General features: G+C 46.5%; 1 long non-coding RNA gene and 1 pseudogene across 1 annotated transcript; one reads left to right on the top strand and one right to left on the bottom strand.

Moving 5' to 3' along the window:
• Positions 1–894: 894 nt before the first annotated feature.
• Positions 895–3,970, bottom strand: LOC149328578 (uncharacterized). The gene is made up of 3 exons (XR_016285671.1): positions 3,414–3,970; positions 3,258–3,346; positions 895–1,342 (listed from the first exon to the last, which is right to left on the bottom strand). It is a non-coding gene; the product is annotated as an uncharacterized LOC149328578 (long non-coding RNA).
• Positions 3,971–12,388: 8,418 nt separating this feature from the next.
• On the top strand, positions 12,389–22,738 carry LOC149328577 (A disintegrin and metalloproteinase with thrombospondin motifs like; annotated as a pseudogene).
• Positions 22,739–26,307: the final 3,569 nt, after the last annotated feature.

The raw sequence follows: 26,307 nt of genomic DNA, 5'->3' as shown, positions 1-26,307 counted from the left end.
CTTCTGTGGCACTGGTGGCGTCACATGTAATTGAGTACTAATTACTAAGTGATGACAAATCACTAATTAATGGTTAATTACTGATTAATGCCTGAATACTAATTAACTGCTAATTAAGCTTAAGCTTAAGCTTCGCCTCTAGGAGTGGAACGCGACAGCGTGTTGTAGCGCTGCCAGGGAGTGCACGGAACGCCACCACCCGTTCGGCGCGATGCCTTGCCGTTTCAACGCAACGGTTTTTGAGGAAAGGAAATGGCGCAGTAAATCTCTGTCATCTCGGTGGACACCTGAACCGCACCGTAGAGGAACGGAGTAAGTGGGAGTGAAAGAAGAAAGACGAAGATGGCCCGTAATGAAGAAAATGAAACTTGTATTTGAGGAAAGAAAATTACGCTGTAACTGTCTCGCACTTATCTCGGTGGACACCCGTCAAAATTCAGGGGGGGGGGGGGGGGGGGGGGTGCACTTTTTTGACCTAAAGTGTGGTCACTGATGTGTGGTTAAGATGTTAAGCTTCGCCTCTAAGAGTGGAACGCGAGAGCGTCTTGCAACGCTGCCAGGCAGTCCATAGAACGCCATCGCCCATTCCGTTCTACACTGCAAACCGAAAAACTCCCAAAAAGGAGTAAATGGCTCATCGCGTAGCGCACTCCCGAAAAGGGGTTTTGATACTCCTCAGAATAGGAGTATATCGTCTACTCCTCTGTTTGAAGGGGTACTTTCGGAGTGCTGGAAGGAGTGAAGTGTTACCGCTCTCTAGACGGGAGTTTATTTAGGAGTAAATTTGCGATCACAAAGGAGTTAGCATGGCAACTAACAGAAGTATTATATACTCCTTTGCAGCTACTTTCATAGTACATTTCAGGAGTACGTGCCTGTTCCAGTTAAGTAGTTTTGACAGGAAATTTTTTTAGCAATTTCTCTTACTATAAGGTAACATTCATGATGCCCAGACGAGTTTATTATTTCACTTGATGAGGAAGCCCATTTGAAATGAAGTATTCCTATGGAAGGCTCATTTTAAAGCCTTCCCAGGATAAATGCGTCGATGAAATTGCAGTGATTTATTTCAAACAATATTTTATTGTGTACAAAACATTTGAACCAAGTGTTCGGCAGCTTGCTTTCGATGGTTACAGAGAACCAATGTCTTGGCCCCTGTAGAAAAGAAGAGTGCCTTAACCCGCGCTGTCTTTGGCTGCAGAGTTGAAATATCCCAAAGAATAAAAATAGAGATGCCACACTAGAAAGCAAGGAGGGAACCTTGAAATGCTTTGCTGTCAACATACGGGCATGTCATGCTATCGCTGGTTAAAAGGCACGACGTCAAAGGAGGCTCCTTCTGAAAGAAAGATTAGAAAAAAAGTGCATCAGAGGAATTACACCTCTAAGTTTGAAGTATGATGTGCTTGAAGTGTAGAAGTCAAGTTCCCAAAGCAGTTCAGAGTGCACTTTTCAATAAAGTAGGTGTTGTTGAAGTTTAAACGTTTCTCGTGACAAAAGATTAGCTAGTAGAACATAGTAGGTAATCAACTAGCTATAATACATATCTGTACCCTGTCGCATGACAGCGGCTAAACGCGTTTTTCAGGGAATCAAAAATTCCAGAGAGCCGCTTTCGTAAACGTTAAGGCAATACGGCGAATGGGAAGCAGCGTCGATGGGGAACATTTTTCCCGTAAAGAATAAAACTAAAAAAATAAAATGGTCTTACTGAGGCACTTGCGCATTCGCGCTGCCTTTGTCTGCGTTCCGGCACTGCAAAAAGCATTGCGATATAATTTTCTTTTTCACTTGTCAGAAGGTTCCCCACACATTCCAGGCACCATATCAGGACCAATTATTGAAATCAGAACATGCAAACAAAAGACTGAATGTGAGCTTCCACTGCGTGTATGCAAAGCGCTATTTCCTTGATGGGAGAACCCGCAGCCGTGCATTTTGAGGGCGTCGTCATTCTGTGTAAAGGCACGGCCGCTTGATACAAAGCGCAAAGCGTGGTACAGGTCAAAGACAGGGCAAGGGTGACTAACGTAGTAGGCACTGTTAGGAATAGAAAGCTACCACCAGACCCACCCTTCCGCCGCCACCTGTCTTCTGTTATGCTTTGCCCTCACATTCGTTGCCAGGATTCAAAAGAAAACATTCTACACAGGTCTATCTGGCTGGGAAAGGAATTTAAGTAGGAAAAAACGCCAACCAAAAAAAAGCGAAAAAAAAACACGACGGAACCTTCTTGGTTCTTACCAGGTGCGACTGCGAGCCAGTCACAACGCGTTTTTTAAGCCTTCGATTAGTCATCCGCCGGGTCACTGCTCGTAGACAGTTGATGCAAGAGGGGGATAGGGTTTCTAGGGAGAGTATAACATTTCCTTGCGTCTGCTGAATGTGCCGTGACTCAAGTAAGAGCGTCCTGCGCGGGTTCGGCTCAGTGTCCAGCACAAGAGTTCCCTTGAAGTCAGTCTTGTCAACCCGCGCTTCGTTCCTTGTTCATTTGTTTGACATCCGCTTTGTGCTGCTTCAATTTTTCGGGGAAGTGCTTGGTTTCGCCAATGTACTATGTACAGCTCGAGCAGGGGATCTTGTATTCTAGCGTATGCTTTATTTTTTTTCTTTCGCTACCTTCCCGGGATCAGCAGTCCGAACCGGAACGCTTGCCTCCACGAGTTTCACATAATGGAATGTGTTCGGAAACTGCACGCGAAGAGGCAACTTTTTTTCACATTTTTCAAATGCGAAGAGCTTACAAGATACCACATTTTGGAACTAGACGCCTAACGATCCAGAAAGGCAACGCTCAGTATGGTTGCCACCTCATGTCCGCTGCCGACAATCGCTGCTACGGTAAGACGCCACCAACTCGGAAAATGTAACAATTTAGGCAATCTGCTTGAGCGCTAAGGCTTCGCCATGTCCTGTGCTATGACTGAAAATAAAAAAAATCGCTTGCATTCTTTGCATAACAAGGCCCTCTTAAAACACAGGAAAGGAAGCAACACATTAGGGCAGGCAATGTTTTGTTCTCAGCACTGTTCGTAATAACGTGACAAAAATTTCCGGACCCAAAGGCTGTGCATTTTCACCTGCTCATTGCCTGTACAGCTTTTCCATATTCATGGGGCGAGAACGCATGGAGAAAATTTGGTCCCTAGAAGAATTGACCCTACTTCCAGTCGTACATATTAACGTAAACAGCCACGACTGCAGTGCCACACTCTTTTTGAGCCGCATGCAACAACAAATTTCTAGATGCTTACTTAATGACCTCTGTGTGAGCTGACTCGTCCGGACGACGATGAAGCCTTTCGTCTCCGTGCACCCGGAGTTCACAGCAAGCCTTCGCACACTGAAAAGGGAGCGGCGTTAAGTGCATGCGCGTATGTGGCATCAAAGGAGAGTTTAATACTGCTTACCGCTATACACGACGATGATAATCCGGTCTTTTGTATTCTTGCTGTAATACAGCGAAAGAACGAGGGGCCGTCGGTGTCGAGAAAACTGATGCGTCACACACACACCGCCATGTCGGCGCGGCGAAACGGCCGCAGCCAACACTTGTATGCTGCGTAGACAATGAACGACCAGCCGCTGCTTCTGCACATATTGCTGGCTTGAGTGATACGTTCATTGCAGCATCTTGCTGCTAAGGTCGATGATGTCCAGTCTCTTATGTCCCGACAAGCGCGCGAAAAGGAGCGGGCGGCAAGCTGGCGGCTGCGGGCAGGTCGACGCGTCACACACCGCCATGTTGGTTCGACTGAGCTAGGCTGGCTAAGCCTCTCGCGGACTGCCGTCGTAGGCGATGCAACACCAAGCGTTCTCCGAACACACTGGAGACTTCACAGGAACTGTCTGTGCAGAGCACACTGCTGCGCAAGGCTGCGACGATCCGGTGTCTTGTAACATGACAAACGGGCTTGAAGCAGAAAAAGCAGAAGCGAGCAGGCAGCGACGAGCGAGCAGACGTCGTCACCTGCAAGTGCAGCGAACCGGCAGCTGCCACTAGGTGGCGTGCAGACACTAAGGAGTGCATAAAGGGTCTGAAGGAGTATTGAAGCCGATATGCTCCTGCTTGGAAAAGTAGTAAAATCATGTGAATACTTTATTTTACTCCTCCATTTCGCGACAGCGGTAAAAAAGGAGGATTTCCTCATTTTTACTACTTAAAGTCGATTGCGCAATTTTCAATAAGGAGTTTAAAAGCGGACACAAGCTATTTATACTCCTATTTGGGCTTATTTGAGTTTGCAGTGTACGCCTCGCTCGTCAGTAAATTGGTTTTTGAGGAAAGGAAATGTATTTCTCTCTCATATCTCGGTGGACACCTAAACCTCGCCGGAAGGGAAGGGAGGAGGATGGCAGTGAGCGAAGTCACCGTATTCACTAGACGTGCCTTTGTTCATTCCAAACCATCGAGCTTGCATGGCGGAGTGGATAGCATGCTCGTCTCGCACTCCGAAGACCGGGGTTCGATTCCCGAGCTCGACCAATTTCTTACTAGGTTTTATTTATTTATATGGCCTGACTAGAGAAGTTAATTAGGCTAATTGTGTAATTAAGCAATTAACTAAGCTCAGTCCCACTTACTTGGAGCATCACTATATGGTCCCTTCAATTCGTTGCATGGTTACTAGCCAAAGTACAATTGGCCCTGTTTGAAATTGGTGCACTGTGACGTCACGACCGTTTCGACCAACTGAAAAGTGTGACATTCTCTGTCGACAACTGCTGCTTACAACGATGAGACATTAAAGGCTTTCGCCTTAATAATGGAATCTTTCTTGATTAAGAATACACCAAAATTGCGTCAGCCATACGTCTCTTACCTAGTATAGAAGCGAGTCAGTTTTGTTACGATCTATCTAGTAGGCTATGATGGTGTTATAACGTGTACCAGGCATGATGTGGGTGTATCCGCCGCGCGTGCACCTGACTGTCTTATATTCAGAGGTGTCAACTTCAGAATAAACCATTTAGTTCGCGCTCGCACTGTTGTGTCTTCTCTCTTCATGTCGTATTTTTTGCGCATAACCTTGCATGGCATTACACATATTTCACAAGTTATATTATCACTCCTGCCTACACAATAATTTCTTTCATAGACCCTTTTACTTATCGTGCCTCATTGATCATACCCACAAAGTTGCCATCCCTTTATGCAAAACAGTTTCTTTCTTACCCTCACTTGTTCTCCGTACTTGTTCCCCGTACTTCCTGATGAAATTGTTTCTATTACTGGCATAAATAACTTTCGCAAAGCTTTGGCTGGTGTCGTATAAGCTCAGACGATTTTGTCCTGCACTAATGTTGGTTTGGTTTTGGGGTTTAACGTCCGAAAGCGACTAAGGCTATGAGAGACGCCGTAGTGAAGGGCTACGGAAATTTCGACCACCTGGGGTTCTTTAACGTGCACCGACATCGCACAGTACACGGGCCTCTAGAATTTCTCCTCCAAAGAAATTCAATCGCCGCGGCTGGGATCGAACCCGCGTCTTTCGGGTCAGCAGCCGAGTACCGTAACCACTGAGCCACCACGGCGGCGGTCCTGCACTAATGTGTTTATTGTCTTAGCTAACATCGTATACACCGGGTTAATAATTTATGTAGCCTTTTCCTTTTTCTCCATTGTTCGCTGTGTATTTTCTGGCCACTCCACTATGCAATGCCTGCAAGGCCTTCAGGGTATGATAAAAATAAATAAATATTAAAATAAGTATCATCATCAGCCTGACTACAACAATGGCAGGGCACATGCCTCTTCCATGTCTCTACAATTAACCCTGTCCTTTGCCAGTTGCGGCGACTGTATCCCCTCAAACTTCTTAATCTCATTCACCCTCCTAACTTACTGCCGTCCATTGCTACGTTTACCTTCTCTTAAAATCCACTCCGTTGCCCTCAAGGACCAGCGGTTATCTTGCCTTTGCATTACATGCCCTGCCCAAGCCCATTTTTTCCATTTGATTTCAACTAGGATGTCATTAACTGGCGTTTGTTTTCTCACCCACTCCGCCCTCTTCCGATCTCTTAACGTTACAGCTATTATTTTTATGCGAAGCATATTGCTAGAGCTACCACTCACGCCGTCGGAGTGGGACCCCCACGTGACACCGTGACGTGACACCACGTGACACCGTGACGTCACACCACGTGACATCGGATGAGAGAGCCGGCCTCCACCTCGCGCCGTCCCGTGGGACCCCTAGCCATCACGCCACGTGACATCGTGACGTCACACCACGTGACATCGGATGAGGGAGCCGGCCTCCACCTCGCGCCGTCGCCGTGGGACCCTTAGCCGTCACACCCGCGCATTTCCGCGCATTTTGAACGCGCGTTCACACTCGGTGTAGGTGAAACGCTCGCTCCACCGGGCAGGCAGACGCGGCTTCCATGGCAATGCAGGCGCTCACCCAACGCGCGTCTCGGGGTTAGTCGGCGTTCCGCTGTAGCCACGCCGTTGTCTTCCCCCACGACGAAGGCTTATAGTGGTTGTATTAAAATGACCAAGTATTCAACCAAGGAAAGCCATGTATTACCAAGCCTAGCCACTAATATGCTTCGCCTTCCCCAGGCTTAGCCAAGCTGAGCCTCAGCAATTTTTTTTCCATAGCTCGCTGAATTGTGCTTATCTTAAGCTGAACCTTCTTTGTTAGCCTCCACGTTTCTGCCCCATAGGTTAGTACTGGTAAGATACAGCTGTTGTATGCTTTTCTCTTGAGGGATATTGGTAAACTGCCATTCATGATCTGAGAGAACCTACCATATGCGCTCCACCCCATTCTTATTCTTCTAGTTATTTCCCTCTCATGATCCGGATCAGCGGTCACTACCTCCCCTAAGCTGACATATTCTCTTACTACTTCGAGCACCTTACTACCAATTGCGAACTGCTGTTCCCTTGCTAGGCTGTTGAACATTACTTTGGTTTTCCGCATGTTAATTTTTAGCCCCACCGTTCTGCTCTGCCTGTCGAAGTAATTTATCATGCTTTGCAGTTCATGTCCTCAGTGACTTAGCAAGGCAATGCCATCAGTGAATTGAAAATTACTCAGGTATTCTCCGTTAACTCTTATCTCCAACTCTTCCCATTTCAGGCCCCTGAGTACCTCCTGTAAGCAGGTAAAATATGTATATACGTGACATTTTGAACTCATACGAAAAAAAGTTGAAAATATATCTTTTTGCTCACTACTGTATACTGCAAATATCCGCTGTTTTGAGTTGCACGAAACCAGGACAGCCGCGTAGGGCATCGTGGGTAAAGGGAGAAAATTATTGAGCGATTGTTTGACGCTTCGTACATAACTGTGGTTTCATTGTTCTGCTGGGTCAGTCAGCTTCCTGGTTGTTCCTGAGGAAAGAAAATACTTCCTGATTCTGTACACACATCGTAGAAATCTTCCATAACATGGAATTAGTTCAGCTCAGTTCACTTCATTTGGGTCTATGAACAATATCCACAAGTAATAATGTGGGCAGCGGAAAGGACTTCTAAAATGGGCTTGACCGTTTCTGGATTACTCACGCTATGCTTAATATAGTTTTATTTCCGCCTGAAAGGAATACAGAGGTGAACTGCGTGTAAATAATGTTCACAGCAAAAATTGATTCTGTGGTTCTTTTTGGGCATGTTGATTTTTACCCGGCAGCAAGCAAGGCCTTTATCAGCGGGAAAATTGGATTTAAAAACAATCACGCGCTAGGTTTAAACTCGAGACCTTCTTATCGAAAAAGAGAGGCTGCCCTTTTCTTGATGTGCATAGAGACGCAGTGTTGCCTCTAGGTTGCGCGGCCGAAATTCAGTGCCCACTTATTCATTTTACTTGCGAAAATGGCAGCTGATGGAGATACTTTTACTTCGTTCGTTGTCCTATTCTAGCTTATGTAATAGCCCCATATTTGGTGAGATTGGTTTATTTCTGATCCGATCGCTGTAGCTTATCGATGCACTGATCAGTTTCAGTTTATATTCAGTGTGCCTTTCTTTAATTCAATGCAAGGTTTATTTGGTTCATTGCACAATACAGTGCGTCATTTCAGTTGCCTTCTTTAATAGATCGTTCCTTCGGGGAGATTACATAAGGATTATGGAATGGGTTACTCGAACTACCACAGTCGGTGATGAAGGCTTCTTGTGTGAGCGAGCGCCCTTTCCTACTATACATTCGATGTTTGCTTTCATGCGTTTCGTTGGCATTCCAGTCAAGTGTTCCTTGGGATGGTTAGACCCAGATCAGACACAGCTGTTTATGACTACCTCAACGACTCTTAGTTGCATTTCGCTCCTTGGCACTACTTATTTTTTAAACATGAAATACTTTTAGTTCTATTCTGGACGAATTCAACAGTACAACGGCTTGAAATCACGGCGCATGTTAAGCCGAACATAAGCCCGAACTTACCCGTATGTTTGCGAACTTCACGGTGAAAATAGTAGCCGGCAGAAAGAAACTTGAACCCTGAGCGGGCATTGGATCCTGTGCCGGCGACAACAGCACTTCGTTTCTCACCATCTCAAGGCCTATTGCAGTCGGCAATACGGAGCACGTTTTATTGAACCATCAAACAGAAATCGGCCATAAATGGGGTATTTTAAAAAGTTTAATGCTTTGTCTTTTGAACAAATTACATTTTACCTTTCGGGCAATGCGCGAAAACCTTCTACATGATATTTTACGCTCACCTTGCCGCCCACCTTAACTCGTCCTGCATACAGCTTTTGATCGCTTCAACCAAAATATTTAACAAATCTTTCCTTCCTATTGCCATAAAAGAATGGAGTGATTATCCGGAAAAGCATGTTAAGAATGATCATTCAATACTCTGGCAGCTACTAAATGATCGTTTCAACATACAATGCCTTGCGTTTTTCTATATATATCCCGTTTCGCCACTTTGCTTAGTGGAGTCTGATGTGCTTGTACTGGTACATGGCTTGCCCTACTCTTGTTTTTTCATTTGATTATTTTGCGTTCATTATTAGGAACTCGGGACAGTGCCCAGCAAGTGCCGCTATGCCTAGTGGTCTAATATGTTCTGTAGTGTAATCACTCTGTCGTTCTCTTTCTCTCTTACGCCACAGAAAATGTTAACACGCTATTATTTAATGTTCAAAGCCACTCGCTGCATGGTTAAAAGCAAGGCAACTAGAAGCGCTGATCCCAAATTCCGGGTTATGGCGACTTTTTTCGACAGTCTCGCTAATCTTTTTGTTCTGCTAATTATTTCGCTTCTTGTGTGCGTGACACCATTGTGTCCGACCCATTTCTTATGCAGTTTTGCAACTTTACCTTTAAGGAAAAATTAATGTCGAAAATCTGTGCCGTTGTCGTATTCGACGGCTATCGCGCTATGCCCTTCGGCTATGCGAGGCAATTGTTTTTTATTAGTTTTTCAATTTTATAGAAGAAAGCTGCGGTGATGGCCATGTGTTCCGAGGCATCGTAAAACAAAGGTGCTTTCTGTACGGCAACGCCGGTTCAAGTCCCGCTTGAAGTGACAAGTATTGTCCATTTTTTCTGCTGCCTCCTATTTGGACGGAGAGTTTGGATGTTTCTGGTAAGTTTGGCATTATGCTCTTTTGTATTTCTTTGCGATTTTGGCCCCAGTTTTCCAATAACAGGATATAAAAGAAGTCTTTATGCTAAAAGTACAAAGAGCCGAATGGCCTTTCAGCTCGCTTCTTCCATTCTTCATTCTGATGCAGTGACGATTGAACACATGGTCAAGCTCGTTTTAACCTGCGGGAGTTGCCCTAAATCAAGATTACACTATGAAAATTGATTTTTTACCGCAGCGTTAAAAATTTTATTCAGCCTAAACTTTTTTGGGTATAACAAGCAGACGAGTTTTGATAGGCAAGTTGATCGGTTGGTTTAGGCGGGGTTCCCATGCACGGTTATCACAGCAGTTGCTGAAGCCCTCCTACGAAAAATAAAGTGTGCGATGTTTCAGCAGACGACTGAGCCGAACAAACAGTCCGTGAGACCGGAAGTGGTGCCTTATGTGCACAGGGTCGCGCACAATGTGAAGAAAGTGGCAAAGCCACATGACGTGCCGGTCGTGTTTTCTGCCCCACGAAAGCTTGGCCAGCTATGCGCGTGCATTGGGAGCGATAAGAAGAGCTCCTGCAATAGAAAGCATGGCAAGCAGTTCGTGAAGTGCTGCACAGGTGTGGTGTATGAAATACCGCTGACCTGCGGAAAAGCCTATGTTGGCCAAACCGGGCGGTCCGTTAATGACCGCGCGGCTGAGCACGCACGATCGCTAACAAATCTAGGAGGTGCACATCTTTCGCAGCACTGCGCTGAGTGCTTTGTGTGTAATCATGCGGCGGCAGAACATAGGCCGGGGCAAAAAAGATGCCAGCAATGCAAGAAGTGTGAGCCACGGCTTCGGGAGATAAAGATTCTGGGCAGGAGTGGAGATACGAAGGCGAGGGAGCTTTTGAAAGCATTCCACATTAGAAAGAGGGGATTAGATGGCGTGAGTGATACCTCGGTCCACCTTTTCAAGACTGAGATATCATATCTTGAACGGTTTTGTTGATGCCTGTTGTACCGGTATTTATTGCGCATGCCTTGAATTTTCTATATATTTAATGACTTTGCAGTAAATAAAATCAGATGAAGTTAGCGCATGTCCTGTGTCAGTCTTTCTTGTGTACGTCTTATTGCAGCGCTATTACCATTTCTGTCTCAACTAACTTGCAAAGATGAGGAACGTAGTGCTTAGTTTCTCCTTATTATAAAAGAAAGCAATAAAGAGGATGATATGCAAACTTCGCAGATATGCAGTGAGGTGTGTTGGAGCCAAGATAAACGTGGTTTAGCTTTCGTTTTTAAGCAGGATAAAATAGCTGAGAATTTTTAGAAGCTTCAGCTGCGAAGAAGCTCGTCTTCTACCTTGACTATACTCGTATTTTCTGCACCTGAAGAGAGAAAGTATAATTCCATTTCGCGCTCAGATATTTTTTCCATGTTGGCAGCAATCATTGAGAGGCCTATGTGAAATTTGAAATAATTGGTCATAGCGGAGGTGCTGTCTGAAAGAGCTACTTTGGAGAACGGGGTTGAGTACATAACGGCATGTATTTTCGCTGGAGAGTGCAGTGCGCGTAAAAGATGAAAATTAGCATTTCGAACAATACATACAGGACTAGCATCTTTAAAACGGCTACTTCTTTCAAGCTGAAAGATATTTCGCTTGGGCTATGTCTGACGCTATGTAAAATTTCTTTAGAACTGTTTTACAGAATTTTTCGATTTGCAAAAGTTTCCAGAATATTTTAACTGAACATTATTCATGTGTCACTTTTAACGACGGCTCCGAGGAAAACCGCTCTAGTCAACGAGTGTCCTTCAGCGTGTAACAATGCTTTTTCACCCCGCTTTCCTTTGTTGCTACCAGGAAGAAATTGCAAGTGCTATGATTGCGATGCTAATTGATTTGTTGACTCCCTCAAGCGAATTCGCCGCCGATAAAATGCTTTTCATTATACTTTACCAGACAACTCGCTCCAGTATCGCGCGGTGTCTCTAGACTGGAATATTGGCAAGGTGGTTCAAGTTCATATATTTTAACCACTTATTCTCCTACTACCGACCCATTGCACTGATTTGTATCCCTTGGAATGCTTTGCAGCGCATGTTGTATTCACTCTTGTTTTATGTTTGATATTCGGGCAGTTCATTCTCGTCTGCTATATATTCCATGTGTTACCCATTTTTGTGTAAAATACAGGATAGCTTGAAAAAATTCTCGGAAAAAATTCGAATGTTGATTACGTTTGTCTATTTTTCTGCCAGTCAACCGTGCCAATCGTGCTCCCATGATTAAACCCTGAGTTAAAATATCAGTTCGAAATGCTTGTCCTGGATTTTATTTTCTGTGAGCTTTTTCAGTACACAAAAGTTCAATGAATTAACTGTTACTGTTGTGTTTGTGATATTTGGGGTGCAATCAGGTACAATCTAGGACCACTACTTTTTAAATATATATACATCATGAATGGATGCCTCTGTCTAGTTTTAGATTCATGGTTACGCCTAAGAATATGTTGTATATAGGGGAATTTGCAATAAGATGAAGAAATCGTCTTGCAGGTTGATTTATGGAATATATGCCGACTGTTAGACGAATTGCCTTGTAACACATGTAAAATTATCCGGCTTTCTCCAAAAATGGGGGGACAACAAGGTCTACACAAATGCGTTAGGTCCTTTTTCGCACTGCCGTTGTAAGTTTGCCGTTTGTTCGCACTCGGTGTAAGTTGTCAAATCAACTTTACAGTAGACGCCAGAAGGTTTGATATGGAGAATACAAATAATATATTAGCTTACCGATATTCAGATGACTTTATGCAACCCTTGCGGGGTCCGGAATAATGTGCTGTAAGTTATAATTTTTTTGTGACGACGGGAAGTAAGGGTGCAGATGAACTCAAATGATTTACAGGCCGAACTTGAGACCACAAACTCAAACAGCTCGACAACAGCGAAAACGGAAAGTGCGCTCGGTGGACAGAGGGTAAAGAATGCCTGTCGCTTTCGGCCAGAAGAGCTCTCTCGACAACAAAACTAGACGAAAACAATATTGAAGATGTGAGAAACTGGTGTTCGCGATGAAAATAGCTCGAGAGAAACTAGATGTCGTATTCTGAACGGTCAATAGTGCATTTATGTCTTTTTTTCAGTCACTAACACACACCAGCAGCTTTCCAACGTTTGTGGTAAGCGACCCAACTGTTTGGTGGTTGGCTACCGGACCTCACCATTGGCCGCCATTGACTCTGACTCTGATATGGATCTGATGGTGACGTGAATCGCAGAGCTCTGTGAACAGCAGATGGCCGGAAGAAACCATTGGCCGCCATTGGCTGAAATAGGCAGTCAGTGGTGAGGTCTGGGTGCCTACCACCCAATGGTCCGGTCGCATCTGACAGACGTTTGATAGCCGCGGGTATGTGTTAGTGACCAATGGCAGAGGACCGAATGGAAATGGACAATAGAAAGTTATAGAATACAGTCCCAGGGGTTCCGCATTCTCTAACGGTTCATTTCCTTTACATTCCATTTGGTGGTCGGTCGTTGGTCGCTCCTCCCACTGACAGCACTTTACAGCAGTCGGTACGCCGGTAGTGACAGAAACACGCTCTTGATACCGCTTACGATATAAACGCGTCTCGAGCCTGTGTAGCACTGACGGACTGGTGCCGCTAAGAATGACGCAGAGCGAGGACACGTTTGGCACGCCAGACAAGCTTTATGGTCGCTAATTCCGTTTTAGCGAAGAGACTGGGTGTCGTTTATGCGGCGAATTGGAGCAGCGTGGCCCGTTTGACTCGGCCCGGGTCGATGCGGGGGCGCCGCTACCAGGCCAGCTGTATCTGTTTTTGGCTGGTTGTTTTCCTACCTGATGCTGCGTTCGCCACATTGACCTCGCAGCCATTTTAAAAGAAAAATGAAATCGATAGTTATAGATAGTTCCCAGGTGCCGTCTTGCATAGCAAATGGTATAATAAGCCCGCGTGCCGGATGAGTTGAAGAAACGATATGAAAAAAAAAATGCGACAGTAAAAATATTTCAGGCGCTATGTTCGGGACAGGCATGAAAATCAGATCACCAGGGGTTTCCAACTGGTTCAGGATAATGCCACTCGGTTATTTATTCTTTATGCCGTCTTTCTACTTGTTATTTTATGTCCGTCTTATTCTGGATATTGTATATTTCTTTAAAAATATTAAGTACTGGGCACCTCTTCACAACTCTTCGCAATGAAGGATGAGTGATAATCATAACTAAATTAAATAGCATTTTGTCCTAACCTGTTATTTACTATTATTCATGACGCTCAACGACGATAATTATACGGTACGATTGTTTGAAGTGACTAAATTTTTCAGAACAGTTTTTCTGGGTTTTTTTTTCTGTCTAGTGCCGAAATACCAGGTCACCGTGTATCCTCACTTTTGGAGGGGCGCACAGATGATGGCACAAGGGTCTTGAAAGTCAACAACGATATAACCCTGAACCTCAAGCCGAGCTCTTTTCTTCCTGAGGATTTTTTTGTGCGAACATATCACAAAGGGGTGGCAGAGTATAAATACGTAAGGACTGTATCCTTCATATTCAACGTTTTTTGAAGGAACACTGCTGATAATCCCCTGATGCAGGAATGCGGCTCTCGTGGTATTTAATGGAATGCCGTCTGAATAAATAAATGCTGTCACTTTCATTTACCAGTTATGTAGACTACATTACTCAAAGCGCTTTGAATTGAGGTGTTACCACAGTTATGTCACAGGTTTTACATTGCTGCCATTTTCAGAGAACACTTGAAATTTGGTAGCAGCTTTATAAGTTATGTAAGAATGCCGACGCTTTTTCAGTTCTCAATCTGTGTCTTTCGAGACCTAGTGACTTGCGGTTGCCAAAATTCAAAGCAGCTAATTGTATGTCCTCGTGTGATTTGCTGGAAGCCATGACAAGCGTTTGCACACTGTGACGCACCGCGATGTGCACGTCAACATCTGTTTTTCCCTTTCTTCCGCCCTGAGCTCAGGCAACTGGATAGAAAAAAGCGTTTGAAAAAGCCATTCCTGCCATTCAGTACTTTTGCCATTCCTCTGCGTCGACGATAAGGGATTGTAGGAAAGCCCAAATTTTCATTCTCTCTCCATTCATACCGGGGCAGAGAGGGTAGCTGTTAGTAGCAAATCTTTGTTAATTTTAATCACAGACAACTATTGGTAAATGTTTTGATTCGCTTGAACAAATAATTGACTTGTCACTAAAGCCTGGCTGCTTTCCTTTGTTTGGTGGGTTTGGCTATAAAGATTACCATAAAGATACAAAATAAGAATTCCACTCCCTTCGCCCTCATCTGGAGTGATTAAGCAACAATAATAGCGAAATGTAGTTCAGGGACCAGGTGTGTTCAGGAACCATGGACAGTAAACAGGCCGCATTCACGCATCACAATTTCCTTTCTAGCGGCGTGGACACAACACGACATCTAGCAGGCTAACACACACACACTACGGAACTCTTACCGCAACCTAGAGTGAGCAAGCAAGGGTAACGTAAACGTCCTAATCCAGGTTCCGGTACGCGTGGCTCCGTCGTCTTGTCGCTGAGTGGTTCACGTGGACCACTGTTGACGGTTGTCGTCGGCGACAAAACCCACAACAGCATGCAGAGCTCTCGAAAACGTCTCCCACGAGTTACTGAGAAGGACAATGCAACGAGCAAATCTAAGATTACTAAAATATTCCTCATTACATATATGTCCCAATCTGCGCATTTCTCCTCTCTGAATACCTCGTATAAAGAGGCAAAGAATAGGTTGGGGCAACCGAAAAGGAAATGAAAATAATAAGCCCCTGCCTGCACCAAGTACGTACAACAGGCTTAACCCAATTCAAAAATAAAAGAATAGGCCCGTGGGTAAATTGTAATTTCGCCACCCGTGGGTGGAAAAGTAAAATAAAAGGGAAAGTTACCATAGCGACCCACAGCCGGGGGAGCGGGCCCGGGCAGACTCCCCTGATCTCCCCTGGGAAGTAGCGGAAGGGATGGGCAAATGGATGGGAAGAATGGTTGTAGGGAATAGGTTGGGACAAAGGCTGGGAATGGGGACAGCGATGTTTTTGTTCATATCCTTCGATTGTCTCGACTCCATTTCTGGCCTGCCTGGCCAGTGCAGGGACAGCACCGAGATTGCCCAATGGTGCGCCCCACTCACGGGATGCCCGACCACCCACCATACGCAACGGGCTCCGACCGTCGGAGACAGGAAAACCTAACACGGGGTCAGTAGCTACCTGGGGCTCCTCCACGACACTAGGAGGCTTTTCCAACCTGCCGGCTACTCGCCGTCGAGTGCTTTTCGCGGTTTTTCAGACACCGGAAGTATGTGTGATGGGTCCGGCCAGTAGAGGCCCCATTTCGTCAGCCTACACGGCAGCACCGGCCCTCTGCCTCAGATCTGACACACTCCGTGACACACTCTGTGCTTCCTACCATCCATCCATGCACTTATTTCCTCCCCTAGCTGGCTCTTCTCCTACTGAGGAGAGAGTGTTCAAGGCTGGGCGACCGGGCCACTAACCAAGAACGTGTCTTAGGGTGAGATGACCCGGGCTTACTCCACCGGTACTCCACAACATCGACGGTTTTTGCCAGACTCTTCCGAGATCGCACTAGGCCCCCATCCCCCAGCGTCCCGCAAGGCCGTTAAGCCTGCGGCCGGCCGTGAGGTCGCTTCCCCGAGGCGCCGTGTCCTCAGAGCCTGGCCACTATAAACCGCCGCATGGACCTGGTTTCTCCGTAACCAGAAACCGGCGCGTCGGTAGCCAGACTTGCACGCCCCCGCGTGCGGAGGAAGGTAGTATGTATTTGAAAACCTTTAGATGTTTGGACATGCCTTCCGGGCCGGATTTCGTGGGTCCAGTCTGAGTATAAACCCAGGCCTGCCTCCGCTCAGGCATCGGACCTCACGCGCGCGACTGGCCCTCAGAGTCGCCTGGGAGTCGCTGCTACTCCCATGGGGTTTTGCATCCCCAGAGGATGGGTCCCGGCCGTCCCATCCCCACCGCTGTCGTTGCACCGAAACAAAACGTAGCAGCCCAAACCGCACCGGTCCGTATTCAGTGGCGGGGGGGGGGGGGGGGGGGGGGGCACTGGCAGGCCGCACAGTCAGATTTAGGCAGTGATTAGCAACGAATATATTGCGCGTTTTACCTGGTGCTCTTACTGAATGAGATTTCCATTCCTTTTTAGGCATAGCTTTTGTCGCTGTACAGTTCGTGTATGTTTTTGCGGAACCATTACATATGCGTGTTCCGTCATTGTAACGCAAAGACGGCGGCACTGCTGATATTTAAACCTTTTTTCTCATGAAATAACTTTTTTTTTCATTATAAGAGCGCTATCTATTTGGGCTGATAGCATTCGGCTGTTGCAAATACGGCCTATTGTCGAGTACCGTTCCCGAAAACCAGTCTTTTTTGGCATACGTACGTACGTACGTGTGTCCCTGAAGCCAGCTTTGTGGCAGGCGGCCCACCATATTCTGCATATCCTGCCCAAAGCCCTGCATAGTAAGTGCCTTTCGTGTAAGAACCTTTAAACGAAATGTCTTTATGGTAAAGGGCTTTATCCCACATGCCTTCAGCATGCAAGGACCTGAAGTGCCCACCCTATCTAGTGCTACCGCGCGATATTACGCGCTCTGCCATGCAAAACCGTCTGCTATTTTCTCGACTTATTGAAGTTTAGGATTAACTCTTTTTTCACCGATTATCTAAGCAAGTACATTTTAGGCAACAGACCGTAAGGTAGTCGGGACACTTTATGCTGTCGTGCTTCCATGCTTCCAGTTCTCGCGAGTTGTTGCGGCTATGTTTATAAAGTGTTTAAGCTTTTTGTATCTGTGTCCGTCACCCTCAGTAATGTTGCGGTACTTGTTTCTGAGCTGCCAAGTTTTCGCTTAGCATTTTTTCTGAACTTTTTCCCTGTTATATTTTCTACTGCACTTGTATAATCACTGCCACGTAGCTACTACGCCTCTCATTTGCCTTTTGATTGTTTCGGCCTCTACATAAATGACACAAATTAGTATCAGGCTCCTCGGTTACATTACTACTGAGATTGCCTTGGTTGTCTCCTGGTGCGTACATCTCATTTGGCTTTTCCATGAATACATCTCTGTACAGTGAGCCCACCAGCATAGTTAAGTATTCGTAAATTCTCTGCATATTATATTTCTTTACTGTGCATCTAACGTTTATTGTTTGCCTTTCATCGACCTGCTAGTTCCTTTCTCGTTCTATTGATGCGTGAAATATATTGCTGGTAGAAAGTGGAAGTGCGTCAGATTTGTTGCGGAAAGAAAACAAAGAAAGCTTACAACCCTCTTTCCTCATTTTAGCTCGAACCTATAGGGCAGCTAAATTGCATATATGGGTGACTAGGAGACTATGCTGACGTGGTGTCTTGCTGGAAGGCCAGTCAAGCAAATTCGTATTGAGTCATGGAAAGTGCTACTTGAGAGAGCAGTGGCTTGCATTTTTCATGGCGGATAAAGAGGGTGGTTTCGTTGTGCTGCCTAAACCCTTCCTGATGTAAAGGGCATCTATCCCTCTTGGTTCGTAAATCCATTGTACCGACCTCGCATGGTTTCCTACGTTCAAATGAGCAGCCAAAATTTCATGCCAGGCACTGAACATAAAAAATTTTGTGCAATGCATAAAAAATATTGTGAAATTTTGAATTTGCACGTCTTCTTGTACGTGCGGGGCCAATAAACACAGAATAGCACTTGGGTGTTGTCAGCCGTTGTTGCATGTGTTGTGCGCAGGACACGCTGGGTTTACTATAATCCAGCCGCTCTAATCCAGCTCTCACCTGCGCAATCCGCGACTGCTCTGTTCCACAAAATTTCATTACCCCCCTCTTCACCTCCCTATTTGCCCCATCAGCTTCATCCTCTTGCTCATTGACGAAATTAACGTGTTCTCTGTATTACTTAATACTTTGAGGAAGTATAGTTCAGTAGGGTGGCTTTTTGGGCTTGTTGGTAGTATGGGCTACCGCCATGAAGAGTGCTCACTGTTATCTTCGGAATATGTAAGGGCGATATTTCATGAAGTATTTTGTAAACTTTTCAGGCTATGCCTTTGTTGCATCAGCCTGCACTAGTCACAGAAAACAGCTCGGTGAAGACACGCCTAAAACTTACAAGATGATCCGCGTCATGGCGAATGAAATGGCACACACGTAAGTCTTCTCCGAGTGCCTGACAACACTGTCCTATCCGCTTTGCTCAAGCTGCGCTGAAAGTTCTGCTTGGTAATAAAAGGGTACCATTGAGATATGCCGCAAATTCATTACTCTTGAGATCAACGATAGCCAGTATTCGTGGCATGGACGCAAGAAATTTAGACTCATGCACTTATTCCTGGTGAACACATGCGAGTTCTCGAGAAGGTGCAACGCGATGAATATTACAATCTGAGCTACAACATTTAAAACGCATGAAAGGTGGTCGTGACCTTCAGTGGGTTGAAATGACAACGTTTTGCTCGCGAGATGCATGGCCTTATTGACTCTGCAGGTCAGTCTAGCTGGCGCTGCTTTTGAAAAGCTGATCTCATAAAAATTTGCTTTTGCTAGTACGTGGCTCTAACACTGAAGAAACTTTCCATGCAGATTCTGACGTCTATCCTGACGGGGCACATTTTAGGCTAGGTTTTGGGTCAGCGATTAGTTAGTCATTGCGTCGATTGTGAAACAACTTCAAATCAGATTACGGAAACAATTGGTCTGTGCAAACACGCGTTTTGTCTCGGCAGTGCCTTGCATGTTCAGTTGGATATTGTTACTGGAGTCAAGAGAATGGCATGTAGCAGTGATTGCTGATAGGTGTGGTGGAGCAGCACAGATCTGGAAAATGTTGATCCATGGCTGGTAAATCTTGTTTTGCACTTCGCCGTGCAACTCTGTGGTACCGTTGCCACCCTTCCTTCATCTATTCCACAAAGACCAACCAGTAGTGAAGGAGACAGCCGAAAAACCATCAATGCCTGGGAAAGAAAATACACCTTCGCAGATTGGTGTTAATATAATGCTTAAAAGATAAGGTTTAAGATTGACACAGGAGGCACTGTACCGGTAGGCTGCCGCGAAATAATACTATCAGTTGTCGGCGGCTTGAGTGGTGATATATGGCATTCTTTCGTGTTACAAATGAGGCCTGCATAGGCGACTCCATGAATCTTGGCCACATCTTTGAGAGACTTCGGGCAGTGCCCTAGCATGCTTCCCTTTCTGCGGCAGCTGGTAGGCCGAAAGGAACGTTTGCTGAAAGCGATGCAATTTGGCATACGGGCCATAGAGCTGTGCACGCGTATCTGCCGTCCGGATACCTGCTGCAGAACGGCTGATGTGAATCGTGGCCCAGTTATCATTTTTTTTTCAGGGAGAAGGTTATGGTGGTGGCATGATGTATTTCAGTTGGCAAAAGTAATTAATCAACAAGTGTTTTCTTCTTATCTTTCACACTGTCGCTTCGCCGCAATGCTTGCTTTGTTACCAAGCCTAGTGCAGCGAATGCTACTCCTCTCTTCCTGCGTTGTGAATTTTTCAACGTACTAGGTTTTGTTTTAGAATTCTCGATGTGGTGATGGGCCTGTAAACGAAAATATTCTCTAGCTATGACTCTCAATGATATACAATCTAATCACTGGATGCGGCCTTACCATCGATTCCCTTGCAGCACAACTAATAGGCCCCAATAATAGAAATGCATTCGGAAAGGCTGGGCCGAAAAAAGACCAGGGTGAAACCATCCATTACCAATATTGGGCCAATTATATGTGCTGATTAGGAGACGTCTTAAGAATTCACATGTGTATGAGGGCAGTGTAATTAGTCATTTAGGAATAGTGAGTTGATGCTTACTGCACTTTGGTTTTTTCGAGAAGCGCATAATCTTTTCCCATCCTTTGTTTTCTTCAAATAAGAATAAAAGTGCATGGATAACGGTATCTACTATGAACAAAGTACGGTCGTATGCAATTGTAACCCATTACGTGTATTTGTAACCCATTAATGGCTTTGCTATTGGTACCTCTGAAGTAGCTTTGAATCTTTAAGCTAGTCGGCACTCAACATAGCTCCCCTAATGCTGAGTTTTAGCACAGCGCAAAGCTCATACCGCTGTCATGGTCCGCTTATATGGCGACTGAAATCCACATGCAAAATGGCAGGTGTGTACCCGCACATGACCGTTTGTGTCATTGCGTATACGCACAGTCGTGCCTTTCGGAGGCGTGCCGATGCAGGGAACAGGAATCGCGTTTTCAAAAGCTCCTTACTGTTGTTGAGTGCCATTAGGCTAGCAGTGTGTGTCGTCGGATTGTGTAAAAAATTTTGATGCTGTTTTCTATTATTAGTTTCCCGAATATTGGACACTGTAAAGAAATAGCTGAAGAAAGGACGGCTAGATAACATATGAATGTTCCGCACAGCTGACGGTTGTATTTGCGAGCATACGCAGTGGTTCATGCGTGCGACGTCTCGTGTGTCGGTGAGGAAACAATTACAGTTACAACGCCGCGTAAAAATATTGTTGTAAATCAAAGCTTTACACATTCTTTACAAGAGTGAAGGTCCGACACAGCTGCGCGCTTTACTCCTACAGGTAAGTACTTGTACTTCCATCCTGACTACTGGCAAATGCTCTCTTGTGTGACTTTCAGGCATGAATGTCCACATGACGGCATGGCCGTCGAGGGAATTGTGAAAGCCTTTAAGCCGGATGCAAACGGATGTCCGTGGGAAGACGGCTATATTATGAGCTACAAGGAGGAGGACAGTCGAAGCATGAAGTTCTCTTCATGCTGCTCTTACATGATAGCTCAGATGACACGGTACGAACGCCAAATCCGCGAAGACCTCTCTGTGCGTGCGGGGAGGAGGAGACTGGGCGACTGTCCATTGGAATAGCTTTATTGCTCGATAACTATCTTTCTTCGCTTGCAGCCGAGAGGAAAACTACTAATTTGCCACGAGTGCGCTTGGAGTTTCCTTAGACAAATATGCCACCGTCAACACGCCTAACACGAACGCTCGAGCGCGTCTTCCACTGACATTAGCGCCACTGCGCCTCGGCCGGTGGGTCTAAGGGGTGGATGCAGGGCACAAGCTGTCTCCAACCTCTGCAAAGACACCGTGCAGCATGGCGTCTCAGCGCCCAGCGCTCAGGGGCTGTAATATTAGTGCAGGAAGCACAATCGAGCGTCCGTGTTAGGCGTGCTGACAATGGTACATTGCAATACAGATAACATGCATTTTTAAAGTTCAGACAATAAGATGTCAGGTTTTGGTTAAAAAGTAAATCTTACGTCTGATGGTAATAAGGCTGGGAGGAGCAGAACAAATTATGAGTAGGGTTTTGAGGCAAAAGCGGGCGCGCTCAGTACGTCGCATGATAAAAATGTAATTCAGAGCTCGACGTCACCGCTTCTGCTAGAGTTAATGTGTTGGAAGCAGCTGTTGTTACTCAATTTTGGGCTTTTACACACGAAATACCAGTAGAATTCGCATATCCAGGTGACGGTAATTACTATCTTGTTATTCTGTCAGGTGTATTGTTTTTTCCCCAGAGCGCGTAGCAAGCTATGGGTAAGAAAATGATAGGTGTAACGTTAAGAGACACGAGGAGGGCAGAGCGGGTCACGGAACAAACCCTGGTTAATGAGATCCTGGTCGAAATGAAGAAGAAGAAATGGGCTCGGGCAGGTGTGTAATGCGAAGGCAAGATAACTGATCGTCCTGAAGAGTAACGAAATGGATTCCAAGAGGAGGCAAGCGTAGCGCGTAGCGTAGCGTAGACGGCGCGTAGCAGGTGGGGGCGGAAAGTTATGTGGGCGGATGACAATAAAAAGCTTGCGAGGATAGAGCGGCCGCAGCTGGCCCAGGACAGGGCTAGCTGGATAGATATGGAAGAGGATTTTATCCTGCAGTAGGCGCACTCAAGCTGATAATAATGAATGTTTCTTTTCACTTTCAGGTCGTATGAAGCCGAATGCTTGCGATGGAACGATACCTCAACGCGGATTAAAAAGACGAAGAAGCCAGTCAGACTACCAGGAGAGTTACTGAGTAAAATAGTCAATGCCAAATAGTGTATCCAGATTTGGAGAAAACTTACGTCATGCCGGTACGCTAATCACTGATATAGTGTTTTCGTTAGACAGGTTTTCATGCACAAAGATGTCAGGAGGTTTACTTTGCTTGCAATATTCCAGGAGTTTGTAACCGGGAACTGTAAAGCTGAGTGCTTCGTTCCAGGAGAGCAGTTCGCTGCGGCAGACGACCACTGGTCCATATTCCTCTTAGATGGCACTCCATGCGATGACACCGGTAGGGTATGGTTTCAGTTTACACTACTGAGCTCCCATTTTCTAGACGAAGGAAAAGCCCGAGAATTGCATGTTGAAAATATAGAATGGCATGGCGGGCGGTGGAAGTTGTTTTTGTTCTGGCCAAAAAATTTTATTACGCTGGGCAAAGAGACCAATAAAAAAAAAACGCCATGTGTGTCAGAATGATGAATGAATACAGAGCATCGATTAATAAGCGTAGCAGTGGCGTGGAGAAGCGCCTTTTCCGCTATGAAAGTGTTATTTAGGTGGACGTAAAAGTAAGAAACGTCTTCATTTTTAATTACTTTTACAAGCTATCTTTAGTGACATTATATAAGGGGTGGTAGGAATTTAGGCCAACAAGTCGCAATGAGCATGCAGGTTTCTGAATGAACTTTTTTGTGCATTTTTGATGTTTGCCATATTGTCACGGCTTGACGTACAGGCCGGCGGCGAGAACACTTGAAGACAGGGAGCACAGAAGAACAGGGAGGTCCACCAGCAGCAACGTCGTCGTCGGCGCGCGGCAAACACTCCTCGTCTTTTTCTTCCACTCGCGACACTACCTACCCCTATAAAGAAGCATCGTCCCGATGCTAACACGGAAGCAAAGGCACAGGGCGGAAAGCCGCACACACGCACAAAAAGTCCTGCTGGCCAGTGTAGAAGGAGGTGGGCAAATCCGTTCGGGGGCAGACGATCATCGCCCGAAGTACGGCTTAAGCCGCACTACGTGCACAATTTCAGGGCGGGGTGAACGACGTGATGACGGTCGTGTTCCTTCGGGCAGCACCTCGTAGTTGAGTTCACCGATGCGGCGAAGAACTGTATACGGCCCAAAGTACCGCTTTATGAGTTTGTCGGAGAGACCTCGACGGCGTACCGGCGTCCACACCCAGACCTTGTTTCCAGGGTAAAAATGGACGTCGCGTCGATGGAGATCGTACCGACGAGCGTCGGCATGCTGTTGGTGTTGGATGCGGAGTCTAGCGAGTTGCCGAGCTTCTTCCGCGCGCTCGCATACTAGTCGGGCACCATCGTCTACGTCGACAGGCGGCTCGTGCGGTAGCATAGCGTCCAGCATCGTGGTGACCTGTCTGCAGTGGACCAGCTGGAAAGGGGTCATACCGGTCGTCTCCTGGACAGCGGTATTATAAGCGAATGTAACGTAGGGCAGTACCGAGTCCCAACTGCGATGGGAGACATCCACGTACATGGCGATCATGTCGGCCATGGTCTTGTTCAGCCGCTCCGTCAGCCCATTCGTTTGCGGATGGTACGCAGTAGTTCGGCGGTGGCTGGTGCAGCTGAGACGGAGGATCTCCTGTGTGAGCTTGGCCAGAAACGCGGCACCCCCGTCAGTGATAAAAACGGCAGGGGCACTATGTCGGAGCACTATGCACTCAATAAAAAATTTGGCTGCCTCAACAGCTGTCGCAGACGGAAGTGCTCGGGACTCCGCGTATCGCGTTAGGTAGTCCGTCGCTATAATAACGTACCTGTTGCCCGATTGCGACGTCGGAAATGGACCAAGAAAATCCATTCCGACAGTGTGGAACGGAGCAGGTGGTGGTTCGAGTGGTTGCAGAAGACCAGCTGGTCGTATGGGCGGTGTTTTGCGCCTTTGACACTCTCGACAAGTTCTTACGTAGTGACGGACGTACTTGGGAAGTGTCGGCCAGTAGTACCGTTCTCGAATACGTGAAAGTGTCCGGCTGTAGCCAAGGTGACCAGCTGCAGGATCGTCGTGGCAAGCTTGGGCGACATCGGAGCGCAGGTCTTCTGGCACAACAAGGAGCCACGACCTCGGGCTGCTGTCGAAGTTCTGCTTGTACGCCGTGCATTATCTTGAACGTCGGCAGCATGCGCTGGAAAACGCGAGGCACCGCAGATTCGTGGCCTTCCAAGTGCGCCATCAGCTGAGCAATCTGAGGATCACTGCGTTGCCGAGCAGCCATATCTGCCGTGTCCAATGCCCCAAGAAAGCCGTCCTCGTCGTCATTTTCGCCTCCCGGTGCCGGCTCCACAGGGGCTCGAGACAAGCAGTCAGCATCATGATGTTTGCGGCCGGACTTGTAGGTGATGGTGACGTCGTACTCCTGTAGCCGAAGGCTCCACCGAGCAAGGCGGCCTGCTGGATCCTTAATATTTGCGAGCCAGCACAGCGAATGATGGTCGGTGACGACACGAAAAGGGCGACCGTACAGATAGGGCCGGAATTTGGTGATGGCCCAGATGGCAGCGAGGCACTCTTTTTCAGTTGTCGAGTAATTGCCCTCCGGCTGCGAAAGAGCTCGGCTGGCATACGCAATAACCCTCTCAGCGCCGTCCTGGAATTGCACCAGCACTGCTCCTAGTCCTTTGTTGCTGGCGTCCGTTGTCGGTGATGCATGCGGTGATGCATGCGGGCCGGAGAGTAAGCGTGCCTATCTAGAGGGAGAGAAGTTCAATGGAACCAGCTGTGGCTATTACTTGTTCGCAATGGGCGCAGTGCACAGTTGAAGGAGTGTCTTTACAGCACGCCATGAAGCCCACATGCATCGGGATTGCTCATCACTGTTAGTTCTGGAATACAAGCTTGGTGAACTTTGAAGCACGGCTGCCACATGACGTGCATGCGTGAATACAAGTTCGTGTTATTGAAACCAAGTCTGTTTCGTAGCGAAGCGGTGGAGGCTAAAAAAGCCTCGGTTTAAAGAGAAGTTCTATACTAAGTAAACCTACACTGATACGCTAGCGTCGCTTGACAGCAAATATGCAATTGTTACCGAGCACAGAGCAATAATAAGAACGAAAATTCAGTTACGTAAATGTGAAGTACGCGTGGCACCACCGCATGCCGATTCCTGAAACTGCACATGGACAAGATTGGCTCTCCGCCGGTCATGTGGTTCGTTTGGTGGTTCAGGTGATTCGTTTAACCTAAAAGGGCGAGGAATTAGCGTTGAATACTGAAAAACTAACGCTTCAGCCTCATGATTCTGATAGACACCACTCGGTCTCATTGAAGCGCCGGTACGAAAAACGTCTCCAAGGCGTCGAATTCAGGGCGAGTTGTAGAAGCCACAACATTTTCCAGCATAGCAGCATTAACAGGCTATCACAAACATTTCTGATTCTAAGACGCTTTGCATTCACTTACTTTTCGTGGCGTGAGGATTCTATTTATTTCAATAAACCGTTTTGCCCCATCAGAGGTGCTTCAATGGATACTTCCTTTGGGTAAATGGAGATTTCGTGACGCCGAAAGAAAAGACAAGGCCTCCACCGACAACAACGACTGAAGAATACCGGCGATTACCTCAAAACAGGTGTATTAATTCGTTCTGCGCTGCAGCAGGGAACATATGCTGTCACCCAGACTTCATGCACT

Source organism: Amblyomma mixtum, chromosome 9, assembly GCF_055824585.1.
Source record: "Amblyomma mixtum isolate Tamu chromosome 9, ASM5582458v1, whole genome shotgun sequence".
Taxonomy (NCBI): Eukaryota; Metazoa; Arthropoda; class Arachnida; order Ixodida; family Ixodidae; genus Amblyomma; species Amblyomma mixtum.
This window is presented reverse-complemented; position numbering and strand designations above follow the sequence as displayed.